This window comes from Haematobia irritans, chromosome 5 (genome assembly GCF_050003625.1).
Source record: "Haematobia irritans isolate KBUSLIRL chromosome 5, ASM5000362v1, whole genome shotgun sequence".
Lineage (NCBI taxonomy): Eukaryota > Metazoa > Arthropoda > Insecta > Diptera > Muscidae > Haematobia > Haematobia irritans.
In genome coordinates, this window is record NC_134401.1 from 175059013 (window position 1) to 175069704 (window position 10692).

The 10692-nt window shown below is 33.6% G+C and overlaps 1 long non-coding RNA gene across 2 annotated transcripts; it reads left to right on the top strand.

Annotated features, from left to right (window-relative positions):
* Nucleotides 1-4684: 4684 nt before the first annotated feature.
* Nucleotides 4685-7202, top strand: LOC142239545 (uncharacterized). 2 transcript variants are annotated; one of them, XR_012723062.1, is made up of 3 exons: nucleotides 4685-4867; nucleotides 4933-5205; nucleotides 6226-7202. It is a non-coding gene; the product is annotated as an uncharacterized LOC142239545 (long non-coding RNA). The 2 variants fall into 2 exon arrangements; XR_012723063.1 differs by having other exon boundaries at nucleotides 4685-4851.
* Nucleotides 7203-10692: the final 3490 nt, after the last annotated feature.

Sequence of the window (10692 nt, forward strand, 5' to 3'; positions counted from 1 at the left end):
TATTCACATTTATGAATTTTTAGCTCAGTATGCACAACTATAGAGTTATTGCCATTCGTGAGAGTGAACTTGATGGGAACGCCTTCGATGTTCTATCTTTCATCCATTAGTTTGAAATGTCGATTTTTGTTATTGTAGACGAATGTTTTTGGCATCGCATCCTTCTAGTAGAGAACATTGAAGCTTTGCAACAATGCCCTTACATTCAAACCGCATAAGATAAGCCCAATGTATAAGGTCAGTGAGTGGTAGCCTAGGTGTCTTGAGTACAAAGATATGGGCTATACTTATGAAATATCCAACACAGCCACGAAAATCAAACAAAAGAGCAAAGACCATGGAATATCTCCATCTGCAATATTTTTCATTTCCTATGGACTTGTAATGGGTTTGTGTCTTAAATCGCCTCGCCCTTGTATGAAATACTTTGGAGGTCCATAATAAAGAAAAAAAAACAAAAGAAGTAATGCCAAGCATGGAACATCTCTAATACAAAACTGAAGCAATGAATTTCTGTTGCCGTTTTTAAGACATTTATTTCATTTTTATACGACTAATGTTATTTTTATGGCAATTGTATAAACATTAAATTCAAGCCTCTGAGATATGGCATTCCCTTAGAGACCGAATAAATGAACGAACGAAGCATCTGTTGCCTTTTAAATATTAACTAAATTCAATGCTAATTTAATTCCAATACACTGCTCAAGCATATCGTCTAAATAGGGGGATAATGTTGACCTGAGCTGATTATATAATAAGGCAGGGTTTCACAAACACTGGGCGGCTAAGATGTTGCTACAATGAATTTCAAATATTTTGAAAATTTGATCACAGTTAATAAAAGTTATTTTTTCTTTTTAAAGGAAATCCTATATTTTTAGGATCATGGGTCATATTTTCAATGTTTTAAGAAATTTCTAATAAAAAGCTTTTTTGAAACCATGTTATGGTCTACAGCTATTAAACGATTGTGATTATCGTGTCCATGAAATTTTTTTCTTCTATATATTCTGCACACAACATATATTTTCTTAAGATATTTTTCCTATATTTATAATCTTTAGGTTCCTCTCGACTTTTACTTATTTTTACTTAGATCCTTACTAATTATTAAAATTTTTATATCTTTCAAAAAACATGTTTTTATTATTATTATTTTTTTTAAGCATATCTTAAGGATTTTCAATCCACTCAACGACATTCTCCACTTATTTCTTTTTTGTTTGTCTCCGCCCACTGTGTGTCGGTAATTGTGTATCTAATTGTTATCCTACTCATATTTCCATAACTAAACGCCAAGTAATTTCTCTTGTAAGTAAGCTCACTTCAATCACCTAAAAGAGCTTTACGATGTATTCGCCAACAATAACGGCAATGTCTCTTAGATACACGAACATACATAAGTGGTTTACAATCAGAGTTGCCAGATTATTTTTTCACATAAATCGGAATAAACCATTGATGGAAATGAAAACATTGTGGGAGCCACCGTGGTGCAATGGTTAACATGTCCGGCTTTCTTACAAAGGGTCGTGGGTTCAATCCCAGTTTTGACCGAACACTAAACATATTTCATCACTAGGTAATGCTTGTCACATTTCACCGTCATGTGAAACGCCATTCAGAGTCGGCTATAAGAAGGAGGTCCCTTGTCAATGTGCCTAACATGGAATCGGGCATCACTCACAGAGAAGTTCACCACTTTTGATATTACAATAGACTAAATGGTCTTACCTAACCTTGACAAAGTTGTAGTTCAGCCTACACGCGAAAAAACCGGTGAGTTCACTGTTCTTTTTTTTTTCGTGTAGGCTGAATTACATCTTAGATAGTTAGAAAAATTTTTGGTTAATTTTAGAAAATTTTAACTAAACTATATTACAAACGCAGATGTCACCTGCATTTCACAAAAATAAATAAATATTTTTCGACCAATTCAAGAAAATTTATCAACGTAATCAATTTTTTTTCACTTGGTTAAGAAATAATTTTGAAAAAAAATTGGAGTTCAAAATTGTCATACGAAGTTCATGATGGGCGAATTATTGGTAAAATTTACAAATTTTAAGAAATTCTGAACTATTTTGTGTCTGAACTATTCGTTTCGAATTTAGTAAAAATGTATGCTTCATTTGTGTATAACGACAACAAAACTTGGATTAGACTACTCCGTGATACCAAAAAAAAAAATAAAACCAAAGATTCCAAATCCTCAAAATAAAGTTTAGCCAATATTTAAAGTTTTTTGTCTTTAATCCGAATATTCAATATATCAGTTAATTTAAAGATTATTTCCTAAAGATCTTTTTTAAGGAAACTGAGTATTTCTTGAAAGATATACGAAAAATGAAATTTAATGAAAAAATGTTAAGATTATGATTTTAAACTTTCATTTAAACAAAATTTCTATATTTTAAAGAAATTTGTTCTTAATATTGTGTAAATGATTTATTCTAAAATGTAGGCTGCACAATCCTCCATATTAGGAACAATATTTTTTTCAGTGTAGGTAAATTAAAAAATTCCGGTAATATCTTTATACTTCTGAAAATCGGTTAGTACACGCAAAAAAATAATTCTTTCCTCCCAAACGAAATTTTAGACAAACAAAGATCGTTTCTCATTAGCTTTTCGTTGAAACGAAGTGTATTTGGAAGAAAAGTATATACTTTTTGTTGTAAAAGTTTATTCTTTTCCAGGATGTAAAAACAATTCCATAAAGACAAACTCAAAAAAAAAACATTGTTTTCTTGCTAATTGCATTTTCCCTCACATCTTTCTTACATCCACAAGGTTTTTTAGTTCTTAACACCTTTTCCTGTAATACCAACATTGTAGAAGAAATTATACGATTTTATAATTTTTTTTACCTTTCGCCTGGACGGAGAATCGAACCGCGGACCATGCACACTAACCACTGAGCTATGTACCTGTTATGGTCATCAATAGATAAATATCCATATAAGTTATATTTATATAGCATAGCTTGCGGCGCCCACGAACCGAATAAACAAAGTTTATTTAACAGAAACACGTCCGATTTGCATGTCAAGGGTCGTGGGTTCGATCCCTGCTTCGACCAAAGTTTTTTTTTTACATATATTCCAGATATGTTCGGAAGATTCCGAAAAAAAAAAAAATTGTAGTATATTAAATTTTGAACTGTAAAATGTGTCTTATTAAAGACCTAAAGTCAGAAAAGAACAGTGTTTGATATAAACGAAATGGACTGTGTTGTTGTTTCAAAAACAACTTTTTTTATTGAAAAAATAAAAATTTTGTAACAAACGAATTTTTTTGGCGATAAAAGTTTAAAAATTTCGAAGCAATTCAAAAAACTCTAACAAAAGAAAAACGTTTTCGGTACATGTTTTCCAAACTTTTTTTTTTTTTTGCGTGTACATACACGATTTACACGACAGAAGTATGAAGATATATTACCCGAACAATTTCAGCACAAAGTTTTGTTTGGTACTCCTCACAAGCTAAAAGCATCTTTTATATATCAGCCGACTTTGACAAATGAATTCAGTTAGTGATAAGTCGACCAAACCCCACTTCAGCTATTTTCTACTTATTCTATTCTTTTACTGACTAATTAAATAGTTTCCCTAATTACGGTGGCCACTGGCTATCACTATTGGCAACACTGTGTGTAATATAATTCTATGAATTTGAAGGTTTAATTGTGTTTCCCAATGTAGAGAAATCTAATTATACAACATCATCAGCATAATATTAAGACGTTCTTTTCATATTTTCTTTTAATTTCACTTCCAAAATACCTTTTGCCAACGGAAGGAGGGTAAAAAATCGATAACATCGTCGTAACAGTATCAACAAATCTATGAATAGAGCCATCTAGACTTACATAAATGCATGGGTCAGGATTTCTCAACGTGCTAACTGTATAGAGTTTCACTTCCCATACAATGTTAGATCCTTGATTGGGATTTGTTTAGTTTTTAATCCAAAACAATTGTTTTCATTTCTCTCAGAGAAACGTTGACTTTTGCAAATTCATTAAATTAAATATTGATGTTTTGTGTTTTTTTTTTTCTTTCATTACAAAAACTTTTAATAATGCTTGAATTCTGAACTGTGGAGTTTTGAGGGTGTCATTTAAGAATCTCTGGAAGAAATATCAAAGTTTGAGTGAATAAATGTGAGAAACTGTATCACCGAGTCTATTTATGAATGTGTGTTATACCTACTGACACACCTACATACAACAGTGCATAGGTATGTATATAGAAATATGTATATATGTGTGTGTGTTTAATATTAACCGTGTATGCACATAGAAAATGTAAACGAATCTCTCAATAAGGACAATGGAGAACAATCGCCTAATAAATTTTCGTTGTACATATCAAAATGCAAAGGGCAAACGAAACAAGGCAGACACACATAGACATCGGCTTCGGCTGCTTGCTTTACTTTACTTTGCTATTATCGCCAGACTTCCAAGAATTTCATTGAGGCAAAAAATGGCTTAGAATAAATATTCAACGGCTAGAACGTTTTGTAACTGAAACCACGGAAATGACAATATGAGTGTGTGTGTGTGTGAGAGAGAGAAAGAGAGAGAGAGAGAGTGAGTGTGGATTTGTTTTATTTTTCTTTTCGATTTTTCTCCATCAGAGGAAATCAAAACAGTTTACCCAATGAATAGTGCCAGTCCAAGCTTTATGCTCTTGTTACGCATACAAATTTATTATTCCGGTTGAGTTTCCATCTTCCACAGCTTGATGAGTGACGTTACCAACAACCAGCAACATGAGAAGCTACGTTGGTAATTGGTAGGAAAACTTTTGTGGGAAAGGGGTGACGGCAATAGGACTGTGGGTAAATATGTTACATGGTAGTAATGAATAAATGAAACGGTTATAAATAACGGCGTAATAAATGATATTGTATGCGAAACAGGTACATCTGATCCAAATACAGATACACTCAACATCCTCATCATCATCGTCTTCGGCATCCTGGTTTGGTTTATTTGACCTAAACGACCTTCTTCTTCCAGACTATCATCCAGGCGAATTGTTGTAATGCGTGCCATAGATAAACAAATCATAAAATGCCAACAATTTACTCATTGCCCATGAAATGATGAGAGCAATGCAAAACAAAAGAACAAAACAAAAATATTTGCACATTCAAACAAGGAAATTCCTAAAAATGCTGTGGTTATGATATGTAAGTAAAGGGTGATTTGTTAAGAGCTTGATAACTTTTTTTTTAAAAAAAACGCATAAAATTTGCAAAATCTCATCGGTTCTTTATTTGAAACGTTAGATTGGTCCATGACATTTACTTTTTGAAGATAATTTCATTTAAATGTTGACCGCGGCTGCGTCTTAGGTGGTCCATTCGGAAAGTCCAATTTTGGGCAACTTTTTCGAGCATTTCGGCCGGAATAGCCCGAATTTCTTCGGAAATGTTGTCTTCCAAAGCTGGAATAGTTGCTGGCTTATTTCTGTAGACTTTAGACTTGACGTAGCCCCACAAAAAATAGTCTAAAGGCGTCAAATCGCATGATCTTGGTGGCCAACTTACCGGTCCATTTCTTGAGATGAATTGTTCTCCGAAGTTTTCCCTCAAAATGGCCATAGAATCGCGAGCTGTGTGGCATGTAGCGCCATCTTGTTGAAACCACATGTCAACCAAGTTCAGTTCTTCCATTTTTGGCAACAAAAAGTTTGTTAGCATCGAACGATAGCGATCGCCATTCACCGTAACGTTGCGTCCAACAGCATCTTTGAAAAAATACGGTCCAATGATTCCACCAGCGTACAAACCACACCAAACAGTGCATTTTTCGGGATGCATGGGCAGTTCTTGAACGGCTTCTGGTTGCTCTTCACTCCAAATGCGGCAATTTTGCTTATTTACGTAGCCATTCAACCAGAAATGAGCCTCATCGCTGAACAAAATTTGTCGATAAAAAAGCGGATTTTCTGCCAACTTTTCTAGGGCCCATTCACTGAAAATTCGACGTTGTGGCAGATCTTAAGTCTATTCATGATGAAATGTCAAAGCATACTGAGCATCTTTCTCTTTGACACCATGTCTGAAATCCCACGTGATCTGTCAAATACTAATGCATGAAAATCCTAACCTCAAAAGAATCACCCTTTACATATATGTAATAGGGTGACACGAATATGGGTATTTTAGAGAATTTCTGTATAACTAAGATTTATTGTTTTATTTTAGTACCGGAAACTAAGTCATGAGGGACTAAAATTAAAAGCAAATAAGCGAGTTTCGACATTTGTATTGGATTATTCTGTTCAAATTGAAACAAATGTTTGCTAATACCATAACTTATGGCATTTACAGCTGACAATTTGATTTGATTGCAAAAAATCAATGTTTAGATGCGACGCAAAATTCCACTTTTTGTCTCCAAACAAAAAAGCATAAGTGTTTTTTTGTTTGCCTTTGCCGAAAGTACTCGATGAGAGGAGAAAAGTAATTTCTGGATTTTGCGATAAAAGTGGTATTTTTTCGACATTTTTGCGGGTTTGAGCATGAAGATGAAAATTTTACGAATTAATACATGCGGCATTTTTGTTGACCGAGTCAAGAGCTACAACTTTGCTGAATACCTCAAAAATGAATTCACAGCATTTTTCAAGCTATGGTCATACGAATATTGCAAAGAGTGCTCAAAATCGAATTTGGCGACAAAACTTTAGAGGCTCATAAAAGACGAACGGCAACCAATCTAGCAAAATCGAGACATTAATTTTCTTCTCTCATCGAGTTCTTTCTGCTGGGATAAGTGGTTTTCTGTTTGGATTTTTTGTGTTGCACTGTATAATCTATTGTGAAGCGATACCCGATTCTTATTACAATCCAGCGATACTCTAATATACACATATGAGAATAAACAACTGGTACACATAAGGAGTACAAATGAAGACATTTTCAAGTCGTTTATTAAAAATATTTTTCATATTCACACCCAAGGACAATCATACGCAAAACGAGAAGTATTAGTTCTTTGGCATATCAAAAGGAAATATTTGAACGAAGGTTGAGCATAAATATTGTCAACTACATAACAATCGGCATGACATGGAAATACCAACACAAAGAATTTTGGATGAGTTCTATTGTTGGACTTAAAGATATTAAAATGTATGATGTATTAAATAAATAATGTTTTAAACAAATGTAAAACCTCATGATTGTTGTGATCATTTTTTCGAGTTTCATTAATTTTATTTCTTTGTCTAAATATAACTTGAATTATTTTCTAACTAAGGTCTGTTGTGGTCTATAAAATTGATTAAAAAAAAATATTTAAACAAAAAATTCCTGTATAAATTATAGGTTATCTAAAATTAGTCGAGGTCCTAGGTGAATTTAAGGTTTAATATAAATAAAGATATTTTTTTTACACCCCCCAAAAAAAATCGCTTCTGTAACATATACCAAAAACACATTTTGCTTCAAGCATATATATTTTCAGGATTGCTCCAAACAAAATATTGTTTGTATTGTTCAAACATATTATGTTTCAACTTAGGGCATACAATGGTAGAAAAAAAATTAATGAAATTTTCTTTGTGTGGATATATTTTTAAGGCGCCATTATTTTACTTGCAGCATACTCTCTAGTTCTCACATTCTAAACACATATATGTTTATAGGCCATTTCTAAATTAATATATGTTTGCATCTAAGCATATTATATTTACAAACATTTTATGTCCCAAACATAATATGTTCTAACATATTAACATATATCTCCCAAACATGTTATGCTAGTTTATGAACATTATATGCTTGTACTTAAAAATATTGTGTTAAAAATTTGAGTTCCAAACATATAATTTTTACACCCAAACATATGAACAAACATTAGGTTGACGATATATAATTCTACGTCTTGATTTATTTATTGAAACTGTGAACTAACCAAGCGTACTGATTGTAAAATAGCTAAAGTGACCGATCACTAAGACACATTTCGTCTAACTTCTTCCCAATATGACAAAAATATTGTATTATTTAAATGATAGAAATTGAGACCATTACAAGGTCAGGAAAATCATGTACCTGCTTTCGTGAAATTATTTTTTTTTTTTACTTTTTTTACATCGAACTATTCAATCCATTGTGATACCAAAAGGGGTTAACTTTTCTCATATCAATGAGTTCTGCCCGATTCTATGTTAAGCTCACAGCAAACTACTGGTACGTTTCACATCACGATGAAACCAATTTATAGAAGCTTCGAACACTCAGAAGAGAGGTATAAACCACCGCTGAAATATGTTTAGTGTTCGGACGAAACTGGAATTGAAGCCACGGCCCTTTGAATGAAAGGCTGACATGTTAACTATTGCACCACAGTGGCTCCCTTGAAGAAATGTTTAAACTTCTCCTTGGAGCTAGTATCTGTTACCTTAACATGTATGTTTGTTCTAGAAAGGGTGAAAAGTTCACTGAAGTCCTGGTAGTACCATCTACAGAGATTATTTTCACTTTAAGTATGCTTTGTCCCTTGTGTAACTTTATCAGAATATTATCCTAGGACCATTTAGTACCTCCTTAATGTGGTATTAATGATTATGAACTTTTCGATGCTTTCCGACTCTAGGGTGGCTGAATTATGTATCTTTGTTAGTAATCCATCCATAGCCAACTGTAGCTCAAAAACAAAAACGCTATTAGCGAACTTCAATTCATTTTCTATGCATTGACAAATAATTATCCTTCAAAATAGGCCTAGGAATGGCCATGGTGTAGTTTGGAGAATAACCCTGGAGTAATCTAGAGAATGTAGATTTAAGGTGGAATAATAATAGAATCGATTTTATAGATACCATTGAAAATTCGATTATTCAATTCACTACAAATCAACTTCATCTTTTTTCGAAAACAAGTGATTCATCAAAATTCGACTTTTTGTTCGCTAATAAACTTCTTAAAGGAGATCTTAAATAGTTTTGAGCAACTTTATCCCATGCATAGTCCGCAATAGAATCACAAAACTTTTAGATTCCATGCTATTTGCAGCTTTATACAAACTTTGATTTTCGTTGTAAATCCATTTGCCAAATTCCATCACTACATCAAATGGAATTGCCGTCCATGCCAAGGCTAAACAAATTGTTTCTTTAAGCCATCAATAGCCATGAGTTTGCCAATGCCTCACATGCAATTCCATTTGCGGCTATAAATTCGCATTTGATTACCTATGTCTGTCAGTTGTAATTTTACTAGCGAAACACAGACATATGACAGCCGTCCATCTCAATCAGAGTTAGAAACTTTCGCCCCCTCCCCCCATGAATCATGAATCCCGACAGCAGCTGATGCTTCCGCTCCTGCTTTTACTACTGTTTGAACTTTAAAACAAATCATAAAAAATGCCTACCCAAATATTCCTTTGGTCATGTCCTTTCCAAACATCCACGCCACATTCAGACACACTTGTAGGGAACGGAGAACAAAAAAATCCCAAAACAAACTTTGGTAATGTACAAGGACTCTGGTGTTTGCTGTCGCAAGTTCACTTTAAGTAGTCGAAGGCAAATTGGGCTACAAGAGTAATAACAATATCATCTCACACCACCCTCTCCCCACTGCCCACCCCACCCAAGATTACTTCATAAGTATGCGGTCGCTTTTAAAACAACAACAAGCAACCGAAGGGAAGATGCTTCCAAAATCAGAGGCCACCCCAACACCACCGGAGAATTTCGTGTGAGTGTTAAGTGTATAATTTGGTTACAAGTTGATTCCTTCTTCCTTCACAGTATCCCCTACTAGTATTATCCCATCCATTCATTCATTCATTCATTGTAGTGTCCAATGCTTGGCGGGCATTCTTGTCGGTGGCTCACATGCCAAGGAAATAAATGACATTATTTACATTTTTAGGAGGCAATTTAATGTTACAGTTTATTAAGAAACATTATGGCGGCATTCCAACTCCGACATTCTCTCGGTGGCCTCGGACAAAACTTGAAAGTGTAATAAATCGGCAAGCGCGGGATAGGGAATAGAATGAAATTTTTGTAATATAAGAGGTGATTGTCAGAAATAAGGCTACGCCTGTGAATGCTTTAGGTGCGAAGTTATGAGAAGTAAACGTTACGAAATCTTCGAGAGTCTTCAGTTAACATTACCTCAATAAGTATTGCATTTATCCTTAATGGCTGTAATAGAGATGATTGATGATGACGGTCATCATCAGTTATCATATCTGACTACACCGATATTTATTAATTTTTGACCAGATTAACCAGAATAAGCGAGACCATACCAACATACAAACCTACCAAGACATCGTTTTAATAATAAAAACCGGCCACATTTCAGTCATTATTTTGCTGTGTTTCAAAAAAGATCGACTTTTCTTCAAGAAAGTATGTTCGAACAAGAATACAAAAGTATGTTTTTCAGTTGTTCCGTAGTAAAAAAATTGTGTATTCGGGCTCGATTTTTAACACAATATTTCTAAATGCAATAATACACAGTTCCTAAATTACCATAATAATATTTAAGATATCAACATAACATAGAGAGACCATCAAATCAAACCAATTTGTTGTAACTCTGAAATAGCTTGTATGTAGTTTCGAACAATATTTTGTCTATGGCGCTTGGTATTTTAAAAATATTCCCCCCAAAAATTGGATGTGCTAGGTTAGGTTAGGTTAG